Below are 7,812 nucleotides of genomic sequence, written 5' to 3' on the forward strand. Positions count from 1 at the left end.
ACTCAAATCTTAGATCTACGAGGAGCAAAGCGGCCTCTAGCCTGGTCGTGGAACATTAGACCGGCTTTTTATCCTTTCGAGGTTGTGTGAAGGTGTGTGGACTTGAACAAGGTGTTCAAATGCATCTCGTGGACATCCCGTGGGGAGTGTTTCAGAGTACGGGCCGGGGTCATTGCTGGTGGCCATTCAGGCCCTGTACAACTGTTGAGAGAGCTTGGTTCGATATTCTGTAGTAAGTCAGACCTGTTCCTGGTGAGAGTTGGACCAGTGATGCACTTTGTCACTGATTCTGTTTATAACTTTTGTGGAGAAAATTTCGAGGAGCAGCTGGGTGGTGGACATTTTATGTTTTGGTTTCTACAGGATCACGTCTCTGCTCTTTGATGTGGTTGATGTGGTTCTTCTGAGGTTATCAGGTGAAAACCTCCACAGAGAAGAACTACTACTACTCCACATCGAAGGGAGGCAGATGAGGTAATTCAAGCATCTGACCAAGATACCTCCTTGAGGCCTCCTAGAAGAGGTGTTTCAGGCACGTCCTAATGAGTGAAGGGGAAGGACCTGGGGCAGACCAGGGACACACTGGAGAGATAATGTCTCTTGACTCGTTTGGAAACACCTCAGTGTCCCCCCCAGATGACCTGGAGGAAGTGGCCAGGAAGTGGGAAATCTGGGTGTCTGTGCTTATATTGCTAACCCTGCAACCCAAATCCAGATAAGTGGCAGGGATGTACTGATGGATGAAAGGATGGATGGATTCATTACCACTTGATCATTTTAGTGCGTTTTATTTTTCTTTCTTATTTTTTGACCTGAACTATCAGGCCTGAAGCATATCAGGCCCAATAATTTCATGCATTATGACAAATTCATGACAATTCACAGAGAGTTGATGCTACTCGCAAAAATGATTATTTCTTGACAGTTCCTGGGAGCATAGAGTCCCCGAGCATCTTGCTGATGTTCCAGATTTAAACAATGCTATGCAGTGACAGGTAGTTACCATTTAATGGTCGAACATAGCGCATCTGATAATCAAGGCTATAGACACACATAAGTTAGACTGTTTAAAGTGGAAGAATATTTTAGTTCTTTTCAAGCTTCATCCTATCATGTCTCTCACCATCTGTCTCAGCCCAATTATGACAGACGTAGTGTTCCTCTCACTGCTGTGTGAAGGCACAACATTGTCAGTTTGAGTGATTTCAGCAACATAAATTATTGGTGCATGTTTCCTTCAGAAACATCTGTGTGTTCTTATTGGCTTGGCTCGTCAGCCAGAGTTAGACACGGATTGCTATATAATGCATATTAATGTGAATGGATGCATGATGACACACAAGTTGAATTTTGCAGTTTGGATCCTATAAATAAATGATCAAATGTAAGTAAAGGAAAAAGTATTGGAATAAAAGCTAAATGGAAGGGTTTGGTATTAACATTGTTCCGGGTAATTCAAATTTGACTGAATGCTGTTTATTTGCAGAAAAAAAAATGCACAAGAAATTAAATTTCACAAGTTTTCAAAGGATTCAGGACAAGCTCATGAATGCAGTAACTCAAGATAACAATTAAACGTAGACTAAGCACTCTAATGGCACACTTAAAATAGAGAAGCACAAAATATAAATTTACCAAGGAATGGGGCATTAAAAAGTATTTATTCAAGACCGTTCATTATTTTGTTAATACACTTCGCTTCTAAAAATCCAGTCTTGTTGGGGTGACTACTTATACTTCCCTACATGCTGCAAATAATCGAAGTCCATCAACTGCAAGTGTTTCAAGTTAATTTTAAGAGGAAAGCTGGGTGGCAGTGTCACAAACTTATGACCAGGAGTCTTGTTTAGGACTAGCTTTATGTTTCATTTTGACATTATTGCTATCTGTTATTCACATCGATGTCACTTAATTTTAAGTATAATTGTAAATTGCAAACAAGTGGCAGCCTCAGGGGCTGAAACATGAAACAAACAGAAATATGGGAGAGAAAAAAGAAACTCCCAGCTGTAGTTGGTCCTTGAGGTTGGCTTCAAAAGCAGGTTGATTACCATACACTCAAAAAAATGAAACGTTGACTTTAATTAAAATTATTTTGTCAACAGGTTCCACGAAATTGAATTATGTTAGTTTAAAGCAAAAATCTTTAGTTCATCTAATTTAAAAAAACTACTTAAGATTAACAAGACATATTTAAGACTAACTAAATCAAGTTATGTTGTATGAACAAAGATGATATATTTTCAGGTTAGATAGTTTAGATTAGTTACTTCAACACATTTCTTATTTGTGGCAGTAAAATGTTAAATTTAAGTTAGATTAATTCAAATATTATATTTTCAGCCACCTTGTGCTTTATTAATTAGTTTTACATAAATCTATTTTGTCAACAGGTTCCACACAAATGAATTAAGTACATCCAACTTATTTTTTAACATTTCTTTTATTGCCAACACATTCAGTGAGCATTTGTGTAAACCCAGTCCAAAATAAAACACAACAGCTCATTAGGGTTAGTAATTAACAGTATGTAGACAGATGCAACATCAAGACTTTAAATTAAATGTCTGTATCTACCAGAAATAGAAGAGAGAAAAAAAAACGCATTGAAGATCACATAACACATTGATAAGATGACACTTGAGTTATGCACATGTGATGCTAGTAAGGTCTGTGAGTGTTTTTTTCTTTTAGTGTCTAAAATGGATAGCAAAGTTGCTATTTGCAATGATTGCTTAGGGTCAGTCCAGTAACACAATGCCAATGAAGTGCTTTCCTTTAACAATGCAAAGTGAAGTGTCCACCTCAACAGCCACAATTTAAAAAAAATTTATGTAACAACAACAACAACAACAACAATAATAATAATAATAATAATAATAAATAGTCCACTGATATTAGCAATCAAAGAAAATTACATCACCATCCCAAATAAAACTTTAACAAAACATGCCAACATTATGGTCTAACAATAAAACAGCTTGTCAGCGTTCAGTTTTTTTGCAACAGCACAGCAGTAACCATTTAACACTTGCCACTGTCAACATTTATTTTACTAGTGTTTGGGCAAAAAACTTCAGATGTAAACATTTTAACATGGAAACAATTGTTCGTCTTTAAAAGTCCACAAAATATACATTCATCCTGCATTCCCAACTTGGATGATCTGATATCCTCGTGTTGGTGTTGTTCCCAGACCATCATGAAAATGTTGTCACATTGTTGTGACGTTATTCTTTTGCGCGCCAAGCCATTCGTGCATTTATGAAATTCCAATGTTGCAAGGACAATATCAATTCTGCTTACTGTTTATTAAAGGGTTACGGTTAGGGTTAGGGTCAGTTGATCGGCGGACAGAGGCGGTTTCACGCAGCTTAAGTACAGTTTTTTGTTTTACGCCGGTTTTTCCCGAAGTCGCAAAAGTATGACGTCACAACATTCTGATTGGTCACTTGCAATGTTGATCCTGGAACAACATTTAGTATGATGATCTGGGAACAACACCAACACGAGGATATCAGATCAACCTCCTAACTTACCCTTATTTTTAGTATGTATTGCAATTACCTTTACAGTGCACACAATGTAACACAAACTGAATATGAACATATTTCCACCTCATAACAATATGCCTTGAACGCTAATATACACACCACCCTTCAACATTTCTGGTGCAGTATCATCTCTCAATTAAATCCTTTAAATCTCAATACTTTTGATTGTCTCTTACTAGCCCCCCACAACAGTAAAATCTCTCAAATTGTAGTAGTTTACAAACTTTTCAAAATGTTCTAAATTTCTCTTAAATGTAATTTTCCCGTTATCTGTCATTTACAAATTACCATTTTATTGCCATTCAGCCTCCGAAAAACTTCTGTCCATCTGACAGAACATTCATCATCCAAATTAAAGGTTGGCTTATTCATTCAGTGTATTCTTGAGCAACTGTACCTTGGTCAAGAGTATGCTGACATACAGATGAAGGAAGAGCTTCTGAAGTACTTCAAAGAAAGCTTTCAGTCTTGAGGTTAACTGAGATTCAGTGCATATATCCCACCCATTAAGAGTGCACATGCAGAGGCCAGGTCTTCCAGGTCATGCAGGACACACTAGATGGTTATACCCACATCGGCTGGAGGAGTGCTGGCATCAGCTCTTTCGATGGTAAAGATAGCAAGGGTAATTTGTTCCAGCTCCCTCTGAACAGCTGTAGCTTAGACACAAAAACATAGAAAAATGGCATCCAGTTTTAAAAAAAGAAAGAAAAAGGGCCACTATTTCAGACTACAGATTCAACGATAAATATAAATAGTTTGGGTATACAAGAAGATTTCCCAAAACATTTAAACAGGTTCCATGCAAATTACAACAACAACAACATTACAACATGCAACAACATTAGTTATTCAAAATTTGGTTTAATACAGATAAAAAACTAAACTAAAATTACCAACCAATTATTCTTTGAAGAGGATGCTTGGGTCTTCATTCAGGTAAAAAGGTAGTGCCCTGAGGACACACTCCCTCCCCTTTTCAATACTTTCCTTCTGTAGAGAGTGGCAGAGATACAGGAAGAGAAAACAGATGTACTTTAAGATGACAGAAACTCACATTATACGCAAAATGAATGACATATCCACTGCACAGATAGACATGTACACAAGACCAACTAATCATCACATGGACATGAATAGTTAACCTGTTGGGCAGGGTTTCCACCACATTATATATGTCCATAATGGAGGTAAAGACAAACTAATACATCATCTTTTTTGCATTCAAAACATAACATAAAAACATTCACTTCTGGTTTAACCTAAATCAAGGGATCAGATTTTACATATGTTTAGGTAATTTAAATTTTCCAACGTTTTGAGTACCAAACTTTGTCTTGCTTAATATAAATGTAAGTGCACTGTGCAGCTACCATACACTAGCTGTTTAAATTTGAAAATGATCTTATTAGCCATAATATTTTGCTACCAACAGAATAACGCACCTGTGTGGCTGGGGCCAAAGTTTGTCTAATTTTCTTCCCTGCAACGCCTCCTTTTTTCTTGAAGACTTTTATGAGCTGGTCAGTGTATTGGTCAAGTTGTGTAAAAAGCCTTGGAACATGTGCAGCAGTAGTAATCCTCACATATTCTGCTTCCACCTGAAAATATGTCAACAAACACAACATACTGTACTGTAAATATACATACTATATGTACACATATACAAACTAAAACTAATGTAGTAAGACCTCATTAAAGCTATAATTTTAACACAAACATTTACACAAAATGCTAATGGAGCCATTACAGCTTTTATTGTTATTTATCAAGTTCCAAAAAATATTGATCACAGCTGATCTGAAAAAAATTTCATACCTCAGGCCCTTGAACTGCAACCTTTACAATGGTTCAGATGTGGAGAAGAAATAACAGGGGCATGGGATGGGTCACTAAAGAAAACTTAACTTATAAAACAGTTTTGTTTTTAAAAGTATAACAGTTCACATACCACATACAAGCTCAGCAGTACCACATACACCACATCAGTATAGGAGGGAGCAGGTAAAGGCAGGATCTGAAATTTATAAAGTAAAACAAGAAATTCATTTCTTAATTTCAAGAAGCAAATTATTGTTTGAATTACAACTAAATAAAATACTACTCAGAAGAAAAGCAAGAGATTGACACTGCCATGTGCTAACTTTCTATAGAAGCAATTATCACCAGGTCTGTCGACCTCCATTGTCTGTCCACTCATATGTCTTGAATAATTTTATTTAAAAAATTAAGTGTGTACTTTCACAAACTGTAATTTATAACTACATTGATATGTATAACTCCGCTAGGAAACATGCTGTATTTACAGACCATTTTTACATAATACAGATTACTGATAGAGCAGAACAATGGTGTCACAGTGGCTTTCGCCCTTGACTTTTTGGATTTTAAATGTCACTTTATGCTATCCTTGCTATCCTATTCGATATTTCCGACTCTCGGATTACAGAAAAGGAATCCCAAGAAAGCAAATGGAAAAATAACCCCTTGAAAGAATAACCCCATGAACCCCTGTAGCTAATCCCTTAATAAAACAAAAAACAATAAAAATGTTTCTTACACAGTCCACAAAATAAGCATGTCCAGGACCCAGTAAAACTAATGTAAAACAAGCGCACGCAAACGATATAACATGTCTTGTAAGACAAACGCAAAATATAACCATGCTGGACATATAGATACTACACAACATAGTCAAAGAAAAAAAGTGGTCTTACCTCTCAAAGAAACAGCAGCTTGGCGCCAAAACAGCCTTTTTCAGTTAAATTTGAAGTCTTGCGCATGAGCAGGCACAAGCCGTGAAACCTTCTTGTTCTGCGCGGTTTCATTACAACTGTTTTTGCATTACTGCCACCTTGTGGATATACAAGGTATATCGATCCTAATTGACTTAACTTAAATGTTATGCGATCAAGTAACACATTAGTATTATGTACGTTGAATAATAGACACAATTACGTAGACTTGATTAGAAAAACATATGTTAACTTAACAAAAACATATATTTTAAGTAAAATGAAAATAAATAATTAATATACACTGAACAATCCACCTCATTCATTTTTTTGAGTGTATAACCTCTACTCTACTTTTCTAATCTCAAAACATCTACACACTAGTGGGTTATGTTGCATACTGTATGTTCACTTATTTTTATAAATACTACTGTATATAGTGGTGGTCATAAAAAGATATTGTTTTTGATGGATTTGATGGATTTGATAAATCAGAAGGCTCCAGAATGTCATGCTAAAAACTATTATGGATTTTCCTTGTGGTGTTGATATGGTCCAGACCAGGGACTAATGTCACATGTACCTATATTTATATCATGTCTATTCTTGTCATTTATGCCTACATCATATTTTCAGTTTTGTGACTAACACACTTATCCACATTATTCTGGCTTCAAGGTTTCTGGTTACAGCCCAGTAACTGTGCATCTTTGTCATCCATAATGTCTTCTTCACATTGTTTCTTAATTACCAGTGAAAAGCTACTGAAACAAATCACACTGCAAAAGATTTCCTTGTGTGTGTGCTGGAGGAAACAACAGGTGCATTAGTACCAAGGTAAAAATAAAAGTGCCTTTTGCCTCTTGGCAGATAGTGTGGAGGAATACTTTTAACTTTTTCTGACAATACTTACAGTCAGACAAGTGCATTAAGCACTTGTCTGAGTGCTTAATGCACTCAGCATGTAATAAATTACATGCTAATTTATTTTGAACATGCTAATATAAAGTAAACCAAAAGTGCTCACTCCCCTCATGCATCTCTTGGCATGACTGACAGGTTTGTATGTTTTTAAATAAAATAAATGTCAAAATTAAACTTTTAATTTTTCTCAAAGATGAACCAGATACCTAAAAATCATTGCTATTATAAGATTATTAGAATTTTACTTTAAACGCATGTAAATTTAAATGCAAATTTAGTGATATGATCATAATATGATACAAAAGCAGTACCTCTGTTGTAAAGAAAGTCACTTTAAATAATAAGTGTACACAAAAATAATAATCACAGCAGCAGAACAGACTTTAACTCTGGGCGCTCCATCTTTTATGTTCGGTGGAGCGACTAGCTGAACCCGAAGCGCCACAACTGGGGCTTGAAAACAGGTCGCCACCCAATCACCCCATGAACACTTGCACATAATGCGTGTTTCTGTTTTTTTGTTTGTTTGTGGGGGTTTTGTTTTGTTTTGTTTTTTTCATGCAAATTACAAATTATTCGTCAAGTTTATGGCTGCCTTT

General features: G+C 35.9%; 1 long non-coding RNA gene across 3 annotated transcripts; it reads right to left on the reverse strand.

The window, feature by feature from the left end:
- Positions 1 to 3,505: 3,505 nt before the first annotated feature.
- LOC113022276 (uncharacterized) lies at positions 3,506 to 6,582 on the reverse strand. 3 transcript variants are annotated; one of them, XR_003272414.1, is made up of 5 exons: positions 6,272 to 6,582; positions 5,527 to 5,571; positions 5,000 to 5,155; positions 4,455 to 4,547; positions 3,506 to 4,213 (listed from the first exon to the last, which is right to left on the reverse strand). It is a non-coding gene; the product is annotated as an uncharacterized LOC113022276 (long non-coding RNA). The 3 variants fall into 3 exon arrangements; XR_003272413.1 differs by having other exon boundaries at positions 5,506 to 5,571; XR_003272415.1 differs by lacking the exon at positions 5,527 to 5,571.
- Between the last annotated feature and the right edge of the window lie 1,230 nt (positions 6,583 to 7,812).

This window comes from Astatotilapia calliptera, chromosome 5 (assembly GCF_900246225.1).
Source record: "Astatotilapia calliptera chromosome 5, fAstCal1.2, whole genome shotgun sequence".
Classification (NCBI taxonomy): domain Eukaryota; kingdom Metazoa; phylum Chordata; class Actinopteri; order Cichliformes; family Cichlidae; genus Astatotilapia; species Astatotilapia calliptera.